General features: G+C 35.3%; 1 protein-coding gene across 8 annotated transcripts in view; it reads right to left on the bottom strand.

Moving 5' to 3' along the window:
• Nucleotides 1-14836, bottom strand: part of MAP7 (microtubule associated protein 7) — a 159685-nt gene that overhangs the window by 76006 nt on the left and 68843 nt on the right. The window lies entirely within an intron of this gene.

The raw sequence follows: 14836 nt of genomic DNA, 5'->3' as shown, positions 1-14836 counted from the left end.
TGCACTGTTGATTAGTTAATACCTAAACAGTACAGCAGGTCCTCAAATAATGTCTTTTTCTTTTTTTAAGGATTTTACTGGGGAAGGGGAACAGGACTTTATTGGGGAACAGTGTGTACTTCCAGGACTTTTTTCCAAGTCAAGTTGTTGTCCTTTCCATCTTAGTTGTGGAGAGTGCCATTCAGCTTCAAGTTGTCCTTTCAGTCTTAGTTGTGGAGGGCGCAGCTCAGCTCCAGGTCCAGTTGCCGTTGCTAGTTGCAGGGGGCACAGCCTACCACCCCTTTCGGGAGTTGAACCGGCAACCTTGTGGTTGAGCGACCACTGGCCCACGTGGGAATCGAACCGGCAGCCTTCGGAGTAGGAGCATGGGGCTCTAACGGCCTGAGCCACCGGGCTGGCCCTCGAATAATGTCCTTTTGACATAACATTGACAAGATGCTCTAGGAACATAATTCTTGTTTATATCAATTAGTCTCTGGTAAAATTGGTTTCCTTGTATGTCGTTTCACTTAAAGTCACAGAACCTACTGATGACGAAGTTAGGTGAGGACTTAATGTACATGATGCATAAAATTTTCAAGATGCGCCCAGGAGCCTCAGGCCACGCTCTTATTTTCTAAGAAGAAAAGTAACATGAGTCCATAGCCACCCATCCTTTTTTCCTCTTTTCAAAATGAAATACAACCACTTTCAGACCCTCTGTATTTCGCTTCACTAAATTTGCTGGGCTGTCATGAGAAATTGATACTTTTTTAGCTCAGAAGCTAGGATTATATTAATAACTGAGTAGACATAAGTATATATATATATATATATATATATATATATATATATATATATATTTTTTTTTTTTTTTTTAACAGCATAGGCCTGGGAAAAAAGAAATCTTGGTAACACAAGTAATAAAATGGCAAGCTTGAGAGTCTGGAGCTGACGGAAAGACATAAATAGGTGGTGGCTGGCTTAGCAGTCAGCTTTAGGCCTGGTCTTGCTCCTGCTATGAAGGATAATCTTGGAGTAATGGCCAGTCTAACGCTGTCAGATTCAGTTTGGACTTAGTTTATTACAATGAGCTGTTGGTCGGCCTGGGCAGGTTAGCTTGCCTGCCTAGAGCAGGTGCTTGAAGGCCAAAGCACAATCCCTTTGCTGCCCGGTCAGTGCGTGATCACAGGAAACAATGAATCATGGGTGAGAGGTGTGAGTTGGGTGGTCATATATGAAATTACTCAGTAAAATATTTACTGAGAAGGCACCATTCTAGGCATAACACGACAAAAATAATGGTACTGATGTTATAGTCTCCCAAGAGAGACAGACACAGAAACAGGTAATTAAAATAAAATGTGGTAAGTACTGTGATGGAGGTATGTACAAGATCCTATGGAAGCACAGAGAAAGGTAAGGGAGGTCCTAGAGTAGGGGACACCTGACGTGACCCTAAAGAGTGAGTAGGCATGGGGGCTAGGCACTTCTGGCTAAGGAGACGGCATGATAACCAAAAGCACTAAGGAATTTATCTGGTACAGGAAAAGGGGCAGAGATATACATCAGTCTTCAATCACGCCAACTAGAAAACCCGTCAACTTCTTTTATAAATGAAAGATTGTACCTTTTCGTTACTCCCTTCAAATTACTTTCTGTTAGAAGACAGAATTTTTTCTCGCTTGTTACAAGGAGGAAACTACTAATTTCATATACTGTGTTTTCCTGAAAATAAGACCTAGCTGGACCATCAGCTCTAATGTGTCTTTCAGAGGAAAAATTAATATAAGACCCGGTCTCATTTTAATATAAGACCAGGTATAATATAATATAATACCCGGTATAATATAATAAAATATACTATAATATAATACCTAATATAATATAATATAATATAATATAATATAATATAATATAATACCGGGTCTTATATTAATTATTGCTCCAAAAGACGCATTAGAGCTGATGGTCCAGCTAGGTCTTATTTTGGGGGAAACACAGTATTACATATTTACTGCTTCATAATTTTAGAATGTGAACAGAAACTTTGGGATTTACAGTAAAATAAAAATTTAGATCCAAGAATTATGACAACTATAAGTAGAGAGCTCATGTCCAAGGACACAAAACTGCCAAAGGGAGGAGGAAAGATCAGTAGTAAGGTAAAATTATTGTATCTTAAAAATTTTAAAGTCTTTTTTTAATGATCATTTTGCTTTTGGATTTTTAAGCACAATAACTACTTGACATACTTTGATATTTTTATCTTCATTTTCCCCTAATGTATAGTATCAAAAATACTTACCTGCTAACTTTTTGATAATAGCCATTCTGACAGGTGTAAGGTGATAAATCATTGTGGCTCTGATTTGCATTTTCCTGATGATTTGTGATGTTGACGATCTTTTCACATCTGTTGGCCATCTGTATGTTTCTTTGGAGAAATGTCTTTTCATGTCCTCTGCCCATTTTTCAATTGGATTGTTCATTTTTTTGTTATTGAGTTGAAAGAGTTTCTTATATATTTTGGATATCAACCCCTTATCAGATAATACCCATTTGCGAATATCTTCTCCCATTCAGTAGGTTGTCTTTTTTGTTTTGTTGATGGTTTCCTTTGCTGTGCACAAGCTTTTTAGTTTGATGAATTTGTCCTATTTGCTTATTTTTGCTTTTGTTTCCCTTGCTCACAAGGACGTTTCCAAAAAGATATTTCTCAGACTGATGTCAAATAGTTTACTACCTCTGTTTCTCCCAGGAACTTTCCGTTCATTGCAGTGTTATTTACAATAGCTAAGATATGGAAGCAGCATAGGTGTCCATCGATAGATGAATGGATAAAGAAGATGGATGTGTGTGCGCACGCACACACACACACACACACAAGAATATTACACAGAAATAAAAAAGAATAAAACCTTGCCATTTGTGACAACATGGATGGATCTACAGGGTGTTACGCTAAGTGAAATAAGTCAGGCAGAGAAAAACAAATACCGTACGGTCTCACTTATATGTGGAATCTAAAAAAACAAAATGAACGAACAAATAAAACAAAACAGACTCATAGTAACAGAAATCAAAGGGATGGTTACCAGAAAGGAGGGGTAAGGGGATGAGTGAAAAAGGTGAAGGGGAATATAGTCAATAATATTGTGGTAAGTTTGCATGGTGACAGATGAGTACTAGAAGTAGTGAGGTGATCACATTGTAAGGAATAAAAATATTGAATCACTATAGTGTACACCTGAAACTATCAAAACTAATATTGCATACCAACTATACTTAAATAAAAAAATAAATAAAATTTTAAAAAAGCACAACACTTATTTGCCACCCTACCTATAATACTGTGCTTGTGTTGCAAAAAATTAAATATAAGTATGTTGATACCAGGAATTAATAATATAAAAAGAAAATACTGATAAAATTAAATAATTAGAGCTATAGTTCAATGTTTTTCCCATAGAATTAATGGTGTTCTCATAACTATTTCCTTAGTAGGTGTAATGATTTTGTCTTTTTGGTCATTTCAGAATTAAATTTTACTGTCTCAATATATGGGAAACTCTTTCCTGCCTCGTCCCACCTTTTTTTTTTTTTTTTTTTCCAGATCATGAACACCCTTGCAAATCTCAGAAAAAGCCATTGGCCCCTTACTCTGAAAGACTGTATGTGCAACTTTAGAAAGTTTCAGTGCCCCCAGGGACTGATGGTCAAGACCCCCCATCCCACCTCCTGCCACAGCAAAAGATGTTTTAAGTAGTTACGTACAAGCTCCAAAACATAAAGTGAATCTTCTTCATTTCTTGCCATGAATATTTTCAATCAAAATCAATCTTTAAAAATGGGATGCTTAAAATAGTTCTTATAAAAGAAGCTTTCAAAGCACTTGTGTTTACAGCAGTAATTCTCATTTGAGGGTTTGTATGAAAATCAACAATGGGCCTTTAACAGAGATGCCCAGGGTCCACCCAGACCTGCTGAGCTGCCATCTTGAGGCATAAAGATTAGCTGAGTATTTTAAAACGGCTCTGAAACCAATGGATTACACAATTTAAAATAGGATTTGTCTTCCACAGACTTAAGTGATTTTTCACATTTTTCATTCCTCAGAAAAAAAGGCTATCTGGGTTTCTGGATAATAGTTTAAGAGGAGTTGGTGGACTTCAGCCTTCCCCTGGTCCAGCATCCTTCAAACTGGGTAAACATGGTTTTACGGGTACCTAAAGTCTTTCTGTAAAAGGATTTTTACCTTTTTTCTGCTTTGGACTCCAAGATAGTATTTTTAAATGCATAAATTAAAATACACAGCATTACAAAAAATACAACCATATTTAAAAGGTTATCAAGAGAGTCGGGAGGGAGGGAGAAAAAAAAGGTTATCAAGACATTACAATGTTTATAACTATAGAAATATATGTGCTTCTTTATTAACCCACTAAGTAAAAAAAATCGAGGGCCATGTCTAATAACTGTGATGATATCAAAGCAGTGATCAGTTTAAACCACCTTTTGAGAGCTCTGAATAAACTGTAGTGTGATGTGAAAATATCTGACTTCTATTGATGCTAATACTACTCTAGGTTTGTGGCGCACATTCATAATTAAAGGAAATATTCAATTTCCACGTTACTGGAAATAAACATGCAATTATTCTCCTCATCCAAATTCACAAACTCTGGGTTAAGAACACTTGTTTAAGGGCGTCTATGTTCATGAAAGGTTTTAAGGGAATCAAATTCCAGATTCTTTCCTAAAACCCCTTCCACCTCACTTTCTATATTCCCCTCCTGCTATTATAAGAAAGGCACACCACTTATGAATCCTGAATGTTATGAGGTTCATGGTTCCGGGTGTAAAACCTCTGAATGGCCACCAAAGAAGGAGAAAGCACAATGTCCTGATGGGGATCCTCAGAGAGCGGGCAAAAAACACGAGGAGCCTTGTTTTATGTAAATGAAGGGGATCTTGACAGCCACTCCAAATGTGTCACTTTGGCATATTGATTATTTTGAGCTAAACACAAATAAGCAGGGCATAAATTTCCCTTTGTGAAGGTGACAAATTTCCATTTGTAAAGGTCCTCCCCTTTCCCATACCAGGGAGAGGAGAATGATTCTTATCACCAGAGACAACTTGAGTTTGCATTACAAACCTTTCTAAATAACCCTTATCTCCCATTTAGTTATCTTCCCCAAATTTACCTCCCCTAGATGCCCAAACTCCCTTTTCTTTGTCTAGTCACTTCTCTACAATTTGTTACCCTTTGTTAAAATTGTATATGCCCCTGGGTTTAACAGCCTCTTTGGGTTTTCACTTCTTTTCTGGAGGCCCCTTGCATGAAAAAAATATTAACATCATTAAAGAAACGTATGCCTTTACCCTGTTACTCTTTTGAAAGTTGAATTTGCAGGCCTCAGTAAATATACCTAAGAGGGTAGAGAATAAGATTTTCTACCTCTACATAAATAAAAAGGTTTGCTTTGCCTGGCTAATTAATGTGTCATTGTCATAGAGAACAAATTAATATATTTATTTGCATTAAAAAAATGAAGTCAATCTTTTTCTGTCACAAAGTCATAAGTATGATATGGCTGATTGTTAAATTAGTTTTTTGGGGGGATTAAAATGAATGAGCTAAATCTGTAACCTCAAGGTTTTGATAAAAATGTATTTAAAGCATGTATACACTAGCAGTTTTCTAAAATTACATTCTTCAAAATGATTCAAACTATTTTAAAAGAAATAATTTTGGATTTCAATTTCTAAGGCCATAGAGGCCAACCAATGTTTCTTAGAGTAGGGCCCATGAGCCTCCTTTATCAGAAATACGTGGGTATTTGCTTAACATGCAGATTTTTATGCCCACTTCAGTTCTATAGAATTTGAATCTGTAGTGGTGGGACCAGGGAATCCTCACTTTTAACAAGCATCTTGGTTAAATTAAATGTACACCAAAGTTGAGAACCATTGTATTTTATGTTACTTTATTCTCTTTATTGCTTTATGTGGTGAAATCTTCCAAAAACAATGTAATACACTTCGAATCATTTTTTGGACTCATTTATCCTTTGACTCTCTGGACAAGCACTTGTTATAGGCTAAATAATATAAACTCAACACAAGCTGCTGACACTTATTCCGAATTTATATGGCAGAGTCAATGTCAATGAGAACCATTTCTTTATTTATCACTTCATCATTTTTAGTGGTATAGAATAGTTTTTTTAAACACGTTCTTTAAAAAGTTGAAACCATTTTTGGATAAGCTGTAAACAGGCCCAACACAGATTAGAAACACAAGTATTCCCTTTTATACAAATGTGACCCTACCAAGATCTAAAAATAGACTCAAACAATGGCCCTACTATCCAATTACTGTCAGAAAGATGGGTTAAAGCTCAATGTGTTTGTCATTTCATGGGTGCTTTCTGAAAATTTTCCTACGCTAAAATTATGTTAATTAAGCATGCCACTTGCAAAGTTCAATTTTGGGTCTTCAATGAATAAAAATTCAGCAAATGACCCAGTTTAAATTATTTAAAGAAGTTTGGTCTTGCCCATTCATACTCTCTAAAGGGGTGACATGCTGACTAACTATTTAACCACACGTCTTTGTTAGGTCTCTCAGTTTTCATGTGATCAGATCAATTCTACCCCAAGGTCAACTGTTAGTTAAATCATGTGATTCCACTATTAACTGACGACATGGAATGTATTCCAGAAACTTGCCAAGAGTACAAGATCTTGTACTCACTGTTACTCCACAGTTAGCAAAAGCTCAGTTTCAAGAAGCTATATTTGTGGGGAATATACAGAACACTAATTCTTGTAGATATATATTCTAAAATCTAATCCTGTATTAAGTCAAACTAACAGAGAGCTATGTAATGAACATATTGTTCTCTGTAAAACCTCCTTTTAAGGTTAGTCCCTGACTCCAACATATTAGACACCTGCATTCTAGAAAATTAATTTCTATTGTATACATTGAATGCTCAAACTGTTTTTAATATAGTAATATTTGTTTCTACACTGAATGATAGCCAAGGCTAAAAAAAAAAATTCTTAAGTATTTCTACCACAATCAGGGTATTTTAAACTAACACACACACATTCTTTCTCACACACATTCCACAAATATAAATTAAAAATAAATATTTCTGTTTCTTTTTTCAGAGTTTCTCTATCCTTTTTTTCCAGTACAGCATAAATAGGAACTAAAGAGATATAACATCATTTCAACTAAGACAAACTTTAGGTCTTTAAACTGTAATACTTAAGGCAAAATAAAGCCTCAAAAATCGTCTGACTAAGCATCCTTATTTTGAAAAAAATACTTAAGTATTTGGTTCTTTAAGAAAATTGAAAAAAAAAAATTGCTTTTAGTATTGATTTATCCTGAAAGTTATCACTTAAAACTTTTCTTAAGCAATAACCTTCCTATGTCACTCTGCTAAAATACAATAATATAAAAGAAAAAAATGCAAGGAAGTCCAAGCAATTAGAAATAAGAAGCTATTTCAAGACTCCTGAAAGAATAAGCAGATTCTGGGAATTACGGACTGTGCTGGTGATGGAGTTCAAGACAGGCCACCCCAAAATGTCTCACTTGGGCATATTGATTTTTTGAATTAAAGTTATTTAACAGCCAGTACAAGAAGGGCACTCTGACCCTCCTTTGTCCCCCTAAAAACAGGAAATAAATCTCCCCCATGAAAGGTACCCTCCCTGCTTCAGGAGGTAGCAAGATATCCTTATCATTACAGATAGGAAATTCAGGGCTCAGAAGCCTGTTTAAACTCTACTTAGTATCTTCACTAATTAGTACTCAAGCCTAAGCTTCTTTTTCTTGTCAATTCTTCATAAATCTATTGTCTCTTTGTCTGAAATGTATATAAACAGCCTGCTGTAGTCATTTCTTAGGTTCCATATCTATGAGACCTCTGTACATACAAAATTAAATTTGTCTTTTTTTCCTTCTGTTATTCTGTCTTGTGCCAATTTAATTATTAGACCAGCCAAAAGAACCCAGAAGGGATGAAGGGAAAAGCTTTCCTCCCCTACATTGGAAAATATTTATACATGATCTTAGCTGCAATAAGGTTCATTTGGCAAAACTATTCTTTAAACCTTTGTATGACGAGAGTCAAGCCTTTTTAAACGCTGTAATTGTTACAGAACAATGAATTTTCGTAAAGCATTCCCGTTCTACCAAACGGTGTTATAGCAATGCCTGACAGATACAAGATGCAGAAGGAAAATAAGTAACAAAGCAATACTTTCAATCAGTTGCTAAGAAAGGAAAACACAACTATTCATGTTTTAGTACCTCTAAAGAGGCTTCAGAATCCTTTTCCCTCCATCCTTCCATCCGTCCTCCCATTGTGCTGAGGGCATATATCCAGCATGCTACACACTAGGCAGAAGCAGGTATGGACCTGCCCCCATGGAACTTACAGGCTACAGGACACAGACGTTCACCAAATGATTGGACTGATGAAGGTTACATTGTAAACTGGGATAAGGGGAGAACACAGTTCTATGGAGAAACATAACAAAAAAACCTGAAGGAATGCTATTTACTATTCCACGGGGCTTCTGTTAAGCCTTTTGTCCTTCACACCAACACAATTCAGGACAAAAGCCTAGGTAGAAAAACACTATAACTAAAATAACTTAGAATCCGATATTTATTTCCAAGGAGATTTCTTCACTTAATTTGTTTTTAAATAACAATTTGCCCCTACCACATCATAAACGTAGATATTTTAATGGAATATAATTCCCGCCATGGAATACTTTTATCTATCTTACTAAAATATTAAAAATGTAATACTTCAGTATAAAATCAGTACCTTTAGTATTAAATGCTTACTTTGAAGGGGGCTTTTTGAGCTATAACACATTTTTTATTCAAAGGGGCTAAATTTTCTCGGAAGAGGAGAGGCTAAGTAGCATAAATCAATATCCCCCTTTTTTTTGTTTTGAAGGTTACAGCAAAACTAACAAGCAACTGCAAATGCATGGAGGTAAAACCTTTCTATTTTTCTCATGGGTATAATTTCAAAACATTCTGATGACAGCTATTGGCTGTAAAACCTGTATACAACATTCAGCATATTTCAACAAAGCTTAATAATTAATGAACATCCTACATCATTAATTTATAATAAATCAAAGCTGCTTCAGAGTTTTCAAACACTCTGCTTAAGATTCTACCTAAAGGTTATTAGCTGATGGTGACAGCCCTAAAATTCTTGATTTGAATGTGTCATAATATGCCTTCTGAAAAATCCAGTAAATGTTCAAGGAGTGGGTTTGACGATTCTAGAAGTGGTCAGGCCAACTAATGGCTCTATAATTGATGAGGGGCTCTTCCTGCAATGAGAATAGACGTTGGAAAAAAAGAGATTTCTTTCCCTTAACTACAAACATGAGAAAAACTTTATGATTATTTTAGCCATCAGGATTCTCACCTTCTTTCTCCTATGGGTTAAATTCTGGTGAATTAATTTGGTTTTCTTATTCTTTATGTCCACATGGAGCACTGACTCAGTCAAAAATTTGGGCCGAATTTGGTAAAATAAACTTTTCTTTTTAAGGCAACTGAGTGAGGAAATAGCTTCAGAGCATCCAGCCCAAACCATTTATTAATATCATTGGTATTTATATCAACCAAGATAGACAACTTAAATTTCACTGTAAGTTCCCTTACTACATTGACCCCTATCTTCTGTTAGCTCTCTCTCTGTATTTCCTAGTCATTTACCAGTAATTTATTGTCCCCTGAAGCCCAAACCCCCTTTCCTTTGTTAAAATGGTCTATAAGCCCCTGAGTCTAAACTCACTGCTTTGAGTTTCACTTCTTTTCTGTGAAATTTTAAGCCCATAAAAATTAATTAAAATTGTGTGCCTTTCCTTTATTCATCTGTTCTTTGTTAATTTAATTCATAGGCCCCCAGGGACTTAACCTAAAAGAATAAAGGAACTTTTTCCCCTCCAACAACCACTTATAACTCTAAAAAATCAAAAACAACAATAGTCAATGAGGGAATATACCTTGCATGGATTATTACCTAACCCGTAAAAATAAAAGTACTAAGAGTAAGGCAGTACCAGGAACTGCTCACAATATAACCTTTGATAAAAATAATTAATTATAAATATACACATTGACACTGAAAAGGAATACCCCCAAATTGCTAAAGCTACATGAGGGTGACAGGATTATGGGTGATTTTCCTTTTTTTGTTTTTGCCAAACTTTCCAAAATGCTATGTTACACTTTCATGACTTTAAATAAAAAAATAATAATAATAATTAGGAAGCATGTTTACAAAAAGATGATTGAAAAATAAGCAGATATTTTTGTCACGAGAAATTGGTTTATCTCCCTAATTCTCGACTAAAAAAAAAAACTTACATAAAACAGAAAGCAAAAGAAAACCAGTCTATCCTGCTGTTTTTCATTTGCAAAGACTGTCTGATTTCTTCTAGGTCTGAAGGGTCCTCTGTCAAACCCCTAACTGTCAGTACAAGCAAATTTACAATGTTCTGGATTGTGACTTGTAGAACTTGGCCTCACCCACCCTCATGGGACCATTTAGCTCACCCCCTGCTGTAAGGTGGCTGTTGTAACATATATCACACTAAAGCAAAGTCCAAGATCCATCTCAGAATAAAAAAAAAAAAAAAAAATTCAACTGCTTTAATCCTACAACATCATTATTAGTTAATGAAGAACACAGGCCTCCTCTAGGCCCAATGAAAACACATCATTTCCACTTCACACATTCTAAGGTGTGTACAACTCTTAGGTTCCCATAACAAGCTTTCACCCAGCTCAGCCGGTATTGGTTACAGCTGGTATAATGTCTACGAAAAGTCTAAAACACTATACAAAATTGACACGACTGAGAGCTACCTTATTCCAAGGGCCCCATCTCATTACTAAAACCCACTGTATACCTTTAAAAATATTTAGGAAAATACATAAATATTTAAGAATGTTAAAATATATGCCAAACTCTATGAGTTTGATAACTAAAGAACTCTCACATATATACAGATACACTTCACATATGTAAAAAGCTTTTGCTTAGTTCTTGATGTTTTCATCTAATTTGAATCCAACTAAAATTCCTGAATGACACACTTGTTTTATTTTTCACTTTTACCACTACTGTTGAATATTATTGATAGCCCTGAATTATAAAAACATCATACTTAAATGCTTCCATATTTAAATTATGTATTTTGATTATCAGGAGTAAAATACAAAATTCAAATAATCAAAGCAAGACTTAAGAAAATGTTAATCTTTGACTCAGTTTTGCAACTATTGCGTTAGAGGAATTCATGAAAACCTTGCATTGTTAATATTAGATTAAGTAACTGGAAAGCTTAAATATTAACTTTTACCTTCTTGGTCCTTCACCACATTACTTGCTATTCAGGCAATGTTGTTTTATTCTGTGTGTGATAAGACATTAAGAACATAGTTATATAAACCAACAGATTTATGATCCAGAAATGGATTATAGCATTATCTGTTTTAGATAAAATAGGTCTTATAGAAAAGTACCTTCTAATTGAGAATGATTCTCATATATTAAAAACTTAACCTGTTTTGAAATTGGTCTATCGTTCAACTGAAAGCTATTTACTCATGTCACCTTGAGGTTCTGATAAGAAAAATAAATTATAATGTCAAGATAGTATACCAATGCTTGTAATTTTGTATTAAAATTTCAGATCAGACAATATTTAACAGACATTGTGAATGATTCAGTGAAACGCTATATGAAAGGACTGATGGTTTTTCATGTATGGTTTGCATTTTACACTGTAAGTGGTAAATTCCGGAAATTAAACATTTTTAGGTTTTGTGACAATATATGTTACTATCTTGATGCCCTTCTTATTGATTTAAGTTTTTCCTTGTTCTTTCATTTTATTTCATTTCTAGAACACAGCCAGCAGATTTTTATCTTTGAACCAGAGCAACTCTGGCTAGACAGCACAGAAGATTCACTAGCAACACACTTTTCCGAGAGAGAATTTTTAACTTCTGTCCTTGATATGCCTCTGCCAGTGTTCTTCCCTTGTGAATACCTGTGTGTTTTGTTATGGAGAAGTGAGTTAATTCCATTTAACCAAGGAAACTTTCAGATCTCAGGAGGTTTAGGGAAGTGAATGATGGTATTGGAAAACTTTCATTGTATTGACACTTGTTTCAAAGACCACCTACTCTAAATATCATCAGGCTCAGAAAAACAAAAGTTATGGAAAATCAGAGAATCATTTTCTCTGGAAAAAATTCTACCAGATTAACATATTTTAGAAGTTTGCATCCATATCATTTAAAAGGCAAATGATAAAGCCAGTGTGATACTCCTAAAGAATTAATAATCATAAACACGATTGCCATTTATCGAACATCTACGTGTATTAGGTCCCAGACTGTACTAGATATGTTAAACACTTGCCTCATTCAATTTATTCTTCACAGTAAGAGCATGTTAGGTAATGCTCTCCCCACTGTACAGAGGTGAGACCCGAGGCGCCACTTTGTCTAACGCATGTGGCCAAATTGTGAATCAAATCCACATTGATTTGGCTTTAAATGCTAGTAGTATCTCAACAACCATGCTACAGTGTTTTCCAAAAATTGTATTTTTCTAAATATAGCCTTAAAAAATGTACCTTAGTCTTTTTACTGTTTTGGTCCCCGCTCCCAGTTAATGATATTTTGACAAATATAGAATGTATAGAAAGTTATAAAGCTTTTAAATTCTCATTTAAGGAAAAAACTTGCATTATTATTATTTTTTTCCACTTTTGAGTAAGACTACAATTTGCCTTACGGGTTAAAAAACACTTTTTGTATAAACTCACTTGACCATCTTTGCTTGATTCAGCAGGCATGATTGTTGCCATGTAAAGGGTCGGGGATTGGAGCTCAGAGAAGTTAAATGGGATTTGCTTGTGGTCATACAGTGTTAGAGCTGAGAGTTCAGATCTGGCTATTTGATTCTAAAGTACAACATTTGGTTTTCTTGATAAAGGCATACATATGATGTAGGTCTGAGAATGGCTAGTGTTTTGTGAGTGCTTTAACAAAATGTTTAGCTTCAAAAAACATATGCCAAACCTAAAATTCCTGGTGAAGGAGCTTGAGTTTGCCAGGCTGTGTGATTTTCACTGAGGGCGTGGAAGGGGCCGCCCATTGGAAGCACAGGGCTGACCTCATCCAGGCCACAGAGGAAGAGGGTGTATTTGGCTTGGGACCTGGCATTTTATCCCAAAATCATTTTTCTAGAGTCCTTCATGTAACTTTTCCACCAAGGCAGTAGCTTTTTGGTTTTCTGTTCTGTTAGCGCATGGTTAATCATCTACAACAGAAGATAGTAACATTTCCTGCTGACTCTTTCCTTCTTCCAAAAGTTGGAACAAACCACTAGTGCCCTGTCAACCATAGCAATAATTAGCATGACCTCGTGCAGTGAGTCTTGATTTTATATAAAACCATATCTTTGTTTCTGTTATTTTGTCTGCTTTATAAAGTGAGTAGGTGGCCTTTCCTACTTTGTTGCCCTATTGAAGACTAGACATTGATTCATTAATTCGATAAACTGATGAGGTGGCTACTGATTGCCAGGCCCTTGTTGGAGGCGCTGTTCACTTGTAGGCGCTGCTCACTTGTAGGCGCTGCTCACTTGTTGTAGCAGTGAACAACACAGCAGAAATTCCCTGCCCTCATCGAGCGTGCATTTTAGTGTGGGAAAAGAGACAATAAACATCACATCGGCTAGTGCTAAGTGCTAAGGTGAGACTGGGCCAAATAAGGATAGAAAGCAGTTTTTGTCTAGAGTGGAGTCACTCGTGTACCTCATTACAGTTATTCCAGAGCTGACTGATGATGAAAAGGGGTTCTGCTCCCACAGCTGGATGGACTTTCATGAATGAGCAGGGGGTGCCAGAGCTCCCCCTTCACTCTACCCTGCAAAAGTTATGGTTTTTACATTGAAATTTTAGTTTATGGAAATAAGAAGCTCCTGTGTTTGTTTTCTACTTTTCCACGGTCTACTATATATCAGACTAAAAGATGGAAATTGGAAAAGTAAGCCATAACCCAGCGTTTTAGAAAAATTCAGTATTTTTAAACCACTTACCTAGGACTTTTTTGACCAACTATCTGGATTTATAAAAAAATTTTGTCCCTCTTGTTTCAGATTTATCTATTGGACATTTATCTAATTTTGTTACTGAGTCACCCATATTTCATTCAATTCAAGCAATTTCGTTTCATCTCATTTAAAAAGTCATTATGAAACCCAGCACTTCTGCATCAACTATGTCTTATCCTAATACTTGAATATTATATGTAACTATGCTTTCTGCATAGAAAGATTTGTCTCCATAAAAAAGACTCATTAAATACAAAGTGAATTTGAGAGTGAATTAACTGAACTAATACATATAATAATAACACCACCATTTTTTTTTTTTTCCTGGGAAACCAGGCATTAGGTGAGGCACTTTATCTCTTGTTTAATGTATATACAATCCTGTAAATTAGAGATTAATCCCATTGTGCAATAATGATACTGACACACTTACAGAGTAGAAATAATTTGTCTAAAGTCACAGAACTAGTCAGAGCTACAAGGCAGACTCAGATCCAATTCCAAAGGTATTTCAAATATGCCACTGTGACTCCACATTTTATAATTATAACATACCAAAAGCAAACCACTTACTGACACCATAATCCATTTCCTAATGGATACTGACAATATATATAACACATATTTCTTCCTTAGAGCATATGTGTTTTTATTATAAA

The sequence above is a fragment of the Rhinolophus sinicus genome, chromosome 2, assembly GCF_057876585.1.
Source record: "Rhinolophus sinicus isolate RSI-liver-muscle chromosome 2, RSI-T2T, whole genome shotgun sequence".
Lineage (NCBI taxonomy): Eukaryota > Metazoa > Chordata > Mammalia > Chiroptera > Rhinolophidae > Rhinolophus > Rhinolophus sinicus.
This window is presented reverse-complemented; position numbering and strand designations above follow the sequence as displayed.